Source organism: Castanea sativa, chromosome 11, assembly GCF_040712315.1.
Source record: "Castanea sativa cultivar Marrone di Chiusa Pesio chromosome 11, ASM4071231v1".
Classification (NCBI taxonomy): Eukaryota; Viridiplantae; Streptophyta; class Magnoliopsida; order Fagales; family Fagaceae; genus Castanea; species Castanea sativa.
This window is the reverse complement of record NC_134023.1, coordinates 12,000,924-12,011,509: the sequence shown is the minus strand read 5'-3', so window position 1 is coordinate 12,011,509 and position 10,586 is coordinate 12,000,924. Positions and strand designations below refer to the sequence as shown.

Genomic DNA, 10,586 nt, shown 5'->3' with positions numbered 1-10,586 from the left:
CTTCCTCTTGCTTTCTCAACCTGTTAATTGTTCCTCTTCTCTCTCTTTTAATTCATCAACGCCTCTTTGCCATTCACACCAATCCTCTGCTTTGCTCCATTTCAGAAACTCTTTTTCTGTTAGCGATCCGAGTTTTATTTGTGATTATTATTCTCATCCTCCGAAGAATTCGTGGAAAATGAGTACAGATTGTTGTGGATGGGATGGGGTCACCTGTGATCTGATGACAGGTCATGTCATCGCTATCGACCTCAGTTGCAGTCGCCTTGAAGGTCCCATCCATACCAATAGCACCCTTTTCTCTCTTCGCCATCTCCAGAGGCTCAACCTCGTTTACAACTATCTCTATGACTCCACAATTTCGTCTAAGTTTGGTGGCTTTGCAAACATGACGCATCTCAACCTCACTGACTCCTCCGTTGCTGGTAATTTCTCATCCGAAATCTCCCACTTATCCAAACTGGTTTCACTTGATCTCTCTTGGAATGATTACATGAGAATTGAAACGCCAAGTCTGAAAAGACTCGTTCAAAACCTTACCCATCTAACTGAACTTGTTTTGGATGATGTTAACATGTCTTCTATTCCACCTAATTCTTTCATGAATTTGTCTTCCTCTTTGACATCTCTTAGTCTTCTTAATTGTGGATTGAAAGGGAGATTCCCAGATAATCTGTTCCACCTCCCAAACCTCCAGCTGCTTGATGTAAGTTACAACTACAATCTCACCGGTTCCCTTCCAACGCATAACTGGAGTACTCCTCTCAAGTCCTTGGGTCTCTCTAGAACCAAATTCCCAATTGACTTACCTAATTTAATCAGCAATCTCAAGTCCTTAAAAGAATTGCACATCAGTAATTGCAGTTTCATAGGTTCATCGTATCCAACATTTCTTTCAAACCTCACGCAAATAACTTCTTTGGACCTCTCATATAATTACTTTGGTGGTCAGTTTCCATGGTCCCTCCTAAACAATGCAGGACTTACTAGGTTAGATCTCTCAGGCAACAATTTCATAGGTCAACTTCCAAATCTTTCAACAAACTGGACACAAGTTTCTTCTTCAAACAGTTCTTCCAATAGTGAGTCAGTTAGTCAAATTCCTTCCAAATTGGTATGTCTCTGTTTATATAAAAACTTATTGAACGGCACTATACCATCTTGGTTGTATGACATACCATCTTTGCAGTCAGGGACGGAGCCAGGACTTGGAGTTAGAGGGGGCAACTTTGCTGTTAGCTGTGTGCGGCGGCTCCAACCCTTGAGTCTATTGCTTTACTACTAAGGATTTTTGTTTAAAATTTTTTAAATGGCCAAGTAGTTTGTTCTGGGTAAAATAAATTGATTGGACTTAATTTTTTTAGTTTTATTATATTGATAATTTTTGTTGTCGAGCTAATTTTTTTGAGCTTCTACATTTTGTTTTAGATTTAATCTATTAATTTTTTATGTCCTTAAAAGGTGAAAAATGCTAAAATTACTAAATTTTTACAAATTGCTAATGTAATGAGTGGTTATTTATATATAAAAAATAATGCAAGTGTATGAACTAATAAGAATTTGCTACCTCAATAGTTTGTATAAACATTGTAAAAACGTTTTTGACTATAAGATTACTCTAAAAAAAATTGATGGCATTATTAAGGGGGGCAAAGGGTAATTTTATTGAACAAAATTGTTAAAATTAGTACCTATTAATATAATAATTTTTTTTTTTAAATTTAGGGGAGGCCATTGCCCCCCCTAGTCCAATAACAGCTCCGCCCATGTTTGCAGTACTTATTTCTAGACAATAACCAACTCACTGGACAGATTGATGAATTCCAGCATGATTCTTTACGTTCTCTTGTTTTGAGCAATAACAACCTACATGGCCACCTTCCAATCTCAATTGCTAAACTTGTGAGCCTTCTGTATCTAGGTATCTCCTTCAATAATTTAAGTGGTAGTGTGGAGCCAAACATCTTCACAAATCTCAAACGTCTATAACATGTTGATCTTTCACATAATCCTCTCTTATCATTCCGCACGTACAGCTATAACATTGCAGACTATACCTTGCCCAAACTTCAACATTTATATTTGTCATCTTGCAACATAAGTGAGTTCCCGTATTTCTTAAAATCCACTGAAAATTTAAATTTATTAGACCTTTCCAACAACCAAATCAATGGCAGTATTCCAACATGGTTGTTGGAGGTGAAGATGGATTCTTTGGGTTACCTGAATCTTTCATACAACTCCTTGGCAAGGATAGGACACCTTCCATGGAAGAACTTGCAAGTTCTTGATCTTCATTCTAACTTGCTTGAAGGACCACTTCTAATACCTCCACTGTACACTTATTTCTTTTCAGTCTCAAGGAATAATTTAACTGGAGAGATCCCTCTCTTGATTTGCAATCTCAGTTCCCTCCAATACCTTGATTTGTCTTATAATCACTTGAGTAACATGATTCCTCCATGTTTGGGAAACTTAAGTAATCATCTCATAGATTTGGATTTGCAAAGTAACAATCTTCATTTCACTATCCCTTCAACATTTGCAAAGGGCTGTTACTTGAGAAGTCTTAAACTCAATGGCAACCAATTGGAAGGTTCATTGCCACAGTCATTGGTCCATTGTAAAAAGTTGGAAGTTCTAGATTTTGGTAACAACAAGATTAATGGAACCTTTCCTCTTTGGTTGGAAAATCTTCCGAAGTTGCAGGTTCTTATCTTGCGATCAAACAACTTTCATGGTGCTACAGGCAATCCCAAGTACAAATTCCCATTCCCTAAGTTGCGAATCATTGACCTCTCTCACAATGAGTTCCATGGTCTGTTGCCAACAAACTTTTTCAAGTATTTAAAAGCCATGAAGAATTCTAATGCAGACAAAGGTGGATTGAAATATATGGGTGATCGTTATTATCAAGATTCTGTGACAGTGGTGATAAAAGGTTTTTTTCATGATTTGGTGAAAATCCAAAGTCTATTCACAACCATTGATTTCTCCAACAATAATTTCGAAGGAGAAATTCCAAAGGCAATTGGAGAACTTCAATCACTTAAGGGGCTTAATTTTTCACACAATAATCTTTCAGGTCATATGCCTCCATCTTTGGGAAATTTAACCAATCTTGAATGGTTAGATCTGTCATCAAACAAGCTCACAGGTGAAATTCCTATACAATTAGTAGAAATCACATCACTGGCAATTTTAAACCTATCAGAAAACTATCTTTTTGGACAGATACCCCAAGGTAAACAATTCAATACATTTACGAATGATTCTTACAATGAGAACCTTGGGTTATGTGGATTTCCAGTTACAAAAGCTTGTGGCAATGATGAGGGACAACAACCACCACCATCATCAACCATTCAGGAAGATGATTTCAAATTTGAAAATGGGTTTCATTGGAAAGTTGTATTGTTGGGGTATGGTGTTGGATTCATGTTCGGATTGGGTTTGGGTTATCTTGTGTTCTCAAGTGGGAAACCGAAATGGCTTGTGAATATTGTTTATGGAGGAAGACATAACAAGGTACGAAGATCCAAAAAGAATGCTCATGGACGAACTCGTTGAAGAAGAATTTACTGGATGCAAATACTAATTCAAGGTATATTCTTATATACTAATAAATTTGAAAATAATCTATTTCATAATTTTTTGGTTCCTTAAAACTGACTTTATATTGTTAAGAAGATTGTTAATTTTTAATTTCCTATATGTCAGTTAGGAATGGCTGTACTTTTGTTAATGTGAGGCTTATTACTAGTGTTACTGGGTGCATAAGCTTCTATGCTTCCTATAAAAAAAAAAAGCTTCTATGTTTAAGGTATAGCCATACATGAGAGTACATAGGCTACTACTATGTAACCACCATATTTTAATGCTTTATTTAGGTCAGACTTCATTCAATAACCCTACTTTATGCTCTGGTGTGAGAAGAAATTTCTAGGTGTTGTGATTTCTCGCCATTTATTTTTAGTTTTTAATTTGTTGGCCTTAATGTTCTGTGGAATTTTCTTGATCAGGGCTGTGATGCTTCGGTCCCTTTGGATGACAGCAATGGTTATAAAAATCAATCCATACCCAATCATACCTTGAGAGGTGTTGATAAAGTTGATTTCATCAAGGAGGAGCATGAAAAGGCTTGGCTGGGGGGTACTTTCATGTGCTAATATTGTTTCTATTGCCACCAGAGATGGGATTATGTTGGTATGTTCTCTATCCTGAATTTTCATATGTTCTCTCTCTCTTTAAGATATTTTTTGTTAATATTAAGGGTCCTTTCAGCTAACAGTTTTAGCCACAGCTTAAGGTTTAAGATTTGATGATTGATTATGGATAATGATGCTTGAGAAACAGATTTTAAAAGAGTTGGCATTTTCATTACATTTTTATATGTTGAGGACTCTATCAATAAGTTTCTAACGTACATATTGTGAGGAAAGCTTAGAAACTTAATGAATTGAAAATAAGTTCCTAGTGATTTTTGCTGTTTTTGTTTTTACAAATTGTTACATAAAAATTTACTAGTTGTATCAGGAACTTTTGGGTTATAATTTTTCAGGCCTAAAATATAAAAAAAGAAAAGAAAAAATGAAATACTTTACTTATTCCAAACTCAATTAAACTGACAATAAAGAGCAGCTCTAACTCTTCTTATTGGAGTGCTCTGATGTAAACTCCTATACTTAACATCACAGGCTGGTGGCCCTTTCTATCTCTTTAACAGGATAGAGGGAGAGCATTCATTCATATTTCAGAGCACTGGCCGACATTCCACACCAGATTATAAAAATGTATGTTCTGATTTTTGGGAGTATCAGTTCATTATTCCAATTTAATCCTGCCATTTAGTTTTAAGTATTAATTTGTTGGCCTCAATGTTTTGTGGGATTTTCTTGATCTGGACTGTGATGCTTCCGTCCTTTTGGACAACAGCAATGGTAATAAAAACTATTTCAGACCTTAAAGGATTTTGATAAAATTGATTTCATCAAGGAGGAGCTTGAATAGGCTTGTCCTAGGGTAGTTACATGCGCTGATATTGTCCAGAGATGGCTTCTTGATCCTTAATCTTCCTACTCTCTCTCTCTTTTAAGATATTTTTGTTAATATCAGGAGCCCTTTCACCTAAGGGTTTTAGCAACAGTTTCAGGCTTAGGATTTGATGATTGGTTGTGGATAATGATTCTTGAATGAAACTTGGGTAAAATGTAAGAAACAGACTTTAAAAGAGTCAATACCTCTTTACATTTTTATATGTCGAGAGTAGTCTATCAATAAGATTCTAAAGTACATATTAGTTTTGGGGAAAGCTTAGAAAGTTAAAGAATTGAGATACGTTCCATTTTTGCTGTTTTCGTTGCCTCAAATTGTTAGTCACCTTTAATTAACCAACGATTGGTTCAAGCACTTTTTGATTATGGTTTTTTTCAGGTCTAAATTGTCAAAAAATTCAACAAACAGCCCGGATGAAGAAAAGAGAAATACTTTTCTTTTTCCAAATATTGTTAAACTGACAATGAAGAACAGCTCCTGAGAAGTTTGATGATGTGCTAGAGCCTGGATGCCATTGTTTGCCTTGGGTTTTGGGACAGCAGTTAGCTGGCCACCTTTTGTTGCGTGTGCAGCAGCTGGATGTTTGATGTGAAACAAAAAAGGTTTGTTGCATATATATATATATATATATATATTTTTTTTTTGCCTTAATTTTCATTTTCTTTTCCTCTTAGGAATTTAGCTGGAAAATGCTTGTAAACTATTGTTCGTATGATAGCCACATAGTATCATTGGGTCTTAGATGGATTTAATTTTTTTTAATTAGTAATAGTGTGAAAAAAAAGAATCATATAATTTAGAAATTATATGGGAAGACAAAGGTAACATTTTAAATTTGCAATATACAATAATTTTTCTGTTCTGTAGCAATCAGATAGAGTAAAACAATCAATTTTTCTCTGTAAAATGTCGTTTCTTCTTTTCTGGGTTTGAAGCAAGGGAACCCTAAAACTGATTGGAAAGAGTTAGTATCATACTGATTTGCAAAAAATGTTTGTCTGAAGATGTGTTTTGCTTAATTGTTGTCAAATCATGAGTGACTGCAGAATTGATCTGGAACATTTTATTTTTATTTTTTTAGTTAAAAGCAGTAAAGCACAAATATTTTAGGCTAAGCACTATCATTTTGTTTTAAACTATTTTATATACTTAAAAGCATGATCCTTTAGTGTCTTCTGATCCATATGTTTATATATTTTTTCAGGATAATGTGTTTGTTACTGTTGTTACTTCTATTCAATACTGGGCCTTGTCAGCCACACCAGAGCACAGATCCAATCCTATGTCATTGATGGTATGGATGTGTAACTGGACCTTGAAGTTGAAAGTCACCATGTTAGTCTTAATAATGAAGTTAAAAGAGTTGTGTCCTTTACTATTAAATAAGGTCCCATGGGTCTGTATTTGTTAGGAAAATAAATAAATTTTGAGAAGTCTAGGCTTTTCTAACTTGATATTGACTTTTGAAGTTTATGCTGAGAAGTATGGACTTCCTTTCTAACTTGACGTTGATTTTTTGAAGTTTATGCTAAAACAATTTTGAAATTTCTATTCTTAGTGAAACAACTATGTAGGATAATTGTTTAATGTTCTAATGTTCTTCATGAAACAACATTCATTCATATAGAGAAGCACTGGTCGACATTCCATGACCAGATGATAAAATAACAAACACTTCACCTTTTTGCCCTTAAGAGGTTTTGATGAAAGAGAAATAGTCTGTCTTCTAGGAACTTACCCACTCTCTGCCTTTTCTTTGGTTACGAGTAATGGAAAATAAAATCGGTCCATTTGGTCTAATTTGGTCTGATTTGGTCTATTTTGGTCTAATTTGGTCTTACTTGGTCTGATTTGGTCTTATTTGGTCTGATTTGGTCTTATTTGGTCTAATTTGGTCTTACTTGGTCTGATTTGGTCTGGGATAGGAACATTGATTTGGTCTAATTATTTGGTCTGATTATTTGGTCTGATTTGGTCTGATTATTTGGTCTAATTTGGTCTTACTTGGTCTGATTTGGTCTGATTTGGTCTTATTTGGTCTGATTTGGTCTTATTTGGTCTAATTTGGTCTTACTTGGTCTGATTTGGTCTGGGATAGGAACATTGATTTGGTCTAATTATTTGGTCTGATTTGGTCTGATTTGGATAATTTGGTCTAATTATTTGGTCTGATTTGGTCTGATTTGGTCTAATTTGGTCTGATTTGGTCTAATTTGGTCTGATTTGGACTAATTTGGTCTGATTTGGATAATTTGGTCTAATTATTTGGTCTGATTTGGTCTGATTTGGTCTAATTTGGTCTGATTTGGCCTAATTTGGTCCATTCAGTCCACTTTGTTCCATTTTGGTAAGGAAGATCCATCTTTGTGTACTTACATATGTAATTGGAGACAACAAGGTTAGGTTGAGAGGCCTTATTCAAAATCTAAATTTATTAAAACGAATTCTCGAGTTTGGGGGTCAGCTGTCCACCATTGCTATACTGATATTCATAGTGCTACATGTGCTGCTCAATAGCTCGGCACTGTTGAACCCTATCTAGTCATATCATTCACACTCACGTCAATACACAGATCTGCATCATTTTGCAATGCACTGTTTTCAAGGATGCAGAAGACCCCTGAAAAGTTTATGATGCATTTAACACAACTCGGTATTGTCTTGTCAAGTTCATGTCAGATGAAACACAAGCATGCTAAATACTCTTCACATGAATACTGTTCAGCTGAATAGTCATGGCAGTACACTGCAACTACTGCCCAGAATAAGAGAATCTCACTGTGACATTGGGAACATTTGAACAAAAAATTCGTGTAGTGGTTTTCCAGCCTGTATTGACATGACAAGCCTGAATATATTAAATTTTATTATTGAATACACAGTGGAATGAGGTTATAAATGTACCACAATTCTTTTCTTATTCCTACACCACTAACTTTGTAGGTTGAGTAAGCTATGAGTCGCAACGCCTCAACATCATCTCGTACACGTAGAAACAAGTTTCAATCTACTTCAATAAATGAATCATCACAAGTTCCAGCAGATCAACAACTACAAACATACACAGACCACTATGGAGGGAAATGGGTTGGAAAGAAGAGAGATTTCGTTAATATGCCAATATACACGTACGAGAGTCTTGGAAGCGTTGGCCACATCATGGTCGGCAAACCTACAAAACTAAGTACAGATACCACCACAATGGAGTTCACCGTAGCAGAACCACCATGGTCAACCCTATACGAGAAGAGGTGTGAGTTGGAGGTGTATTGTCGATGGCACGGGTTACGAGTTCCTAAGGTACGCTCAGCCGAGTTACCTAGAGATGAACCTGCCAACATACTTGCTCGCCTTGAACAAGAGAACAATCAAATGCAAAGGCGGCTAGACCGTTTTCATGCAGTCCAAAAAGCTAGGAAGCATCTAAAGGGGAAGGCGCAAGAGCGAGCCATGAAGTCTATTAATGAAATTACTGCGTTAGATGATGAAAGTGACATTTCAGACTTCTCAGATTCAAGCAATGATGACTTCCAAAAATTTCTACCTACGAACATTCAACGTTGTTGTTGATGTCTACACGTTTTGTGAACCTACTTGTATTAGTGTTGTTGTTGTTGTTGTTGTTGATGTCTACTTGCTCATTTTTTCCCTGCTGTACGTTGTTGGTATGTTATGAAAAGGTGTACTTGTATTAGTGTTTGCAAGAATTATAAGTGCTTGGTGAAAATTATGGTCTAAACCGCACAACTGTGATGCATCAACACACAAGACGGCCAGCAAAACTTATATTAGATCAGCAACATTCATAGGCATTTTGCACATCTGAGAGAGAGAGGAGAGTTAAAAGAGTAAGGTTAGGGATCACAAAACATAAACTTACAACAATTAACAATTTGATGTGTGTAGTTTTCAGTGTTCTCCTTTTGATCATGTCACAAACTCTGCCTGGAGTTCCAGACACCACCTGATGGCCTAATTCTAGCTTTCTGATATCATCACCCACACTCTTGCCTCCAATGCATGCATGTACTTTAATACTTATGAAATTACCCATTGCCAATATCACCTTCTCTGTCTGAGATGCCAATTCTCTTGTTGGTGACAAGATCAAGGCCTGAACCCTGTTTAATTTTAGACATTTAAAAAATAATAATAAACCAATATGATCATAAACCAGCTGTAACAGAAAAATGAAACCAAAACATAGAAGCATCCCAATAGCTCCTACCTATAGAGGTAAGTCATCATGAAACACATGATAATGCTTAGAATGGTCCATTAAGTGATATTTTGTTTACCTCAAGAAGTCACATGTGGTGAAGTCACAATGCGGGATTAGGGCAAGTGCACCCAAATGTAAATGTGCGTGGTGAAATGCCTGGAAGTGAGGGGTTACATCAGTGGCAGCAACAACACTGCATGATGCCACAGTTTCCTCAGAACACTTCCACTCCCATTACATGGTTTCGATGATAATTTAAGAAATTGCATTTTGTATTTCTAGGGTGCATCTCCATTTTGAAATTTTTGTTGTTGTAATGGAGAGTGGAGCTGCTGAGCTAGTAGCCATGTAGTAGTTAAGGGGATAAGAAATTGAGAATGTCCTTCAACAATCAACTTGGGCATTTGTATGAGAACTCCTTGTAAAAAGAAAAAAAAAAAATAGTGCTATAATGTGCAATCAATGTAGAAATTCATGTGTTTTAATTGCAAGAATGGTTTTGCATTTTCTTATGGGATCAGTGATCCACTGGTAACTGAATACGAAGCTAATTCATTTAGATAAAGTTCCTCTAATTAGCGTGTGGGTGTAGGCTTTATAAATTATGGACAGATCTAGGTCCCACAACTAGTGTGTGACAGTGCTAATCAGTGTGGGGTCTATACATTATGGAGGGATATATGGGGTCTTTATGTTGACACATTGTGAGAGGGAAGATGGATACAAAATAATTATTGCCATTTCTGTTAAGTAAAGATTGGAAAGTGGGGTAAGGGCATGGATATTTTCAGCTTTACTCCATTAAATAATTTAAATTTAATCCTTTCTGCAATGACGTCTAGTCTTGAATCATTTGATCCAGTTTCCATAAGCTTTAGAGTTTGGTGTTTGACTGTGTAACACTTCAATTTTTAGTCTTTGATATTTATGGGGTGCTATGTGACTCTGCCGACATATGATAATTTTTACTTAAATTCAGAGTGGTTGTAAGGAATATATTGTGCCTTGTAAGTGATGGACCGAACGTTAAATCCTTCTTCAGATATGTTCTTGGTGCTTTTGACCGTCGACCTTTGTCAGCCATTTAGCGTTCTCCATAGTTGAAAACAGTATGAGAAGAAACTGAACTGGTCAAGGATCAGGATTTTCTATTCTACCAATCACAATTTTGTCCAGTATTTTTGACTAGGCAAATATAATTAGAAAATTTGGCTTGGGTCTAGTACGATAGACCATTCATAGTAAATAGTAATGATAATTGGCAAAATTAGTATCATTTTAAAAACCAAAGCCTTTTTTATGCGAGACA

At 35.8% G+C, this 10,586-nt stretch overlaps 1 pseudogene; it reads left to right on the top strand.

Annotated features, from left to right (window-relative positions):
• Positions 1-435: 435 nt before the first annotated feature.
• Positions 436-6,794, top strand: LOC142617896 (receptor like protein 22-like; annotated as a pseudogene).
• The last annotated feature ends 3,792 nt before the right edge of the window (positions 6,795-10,586 follow it).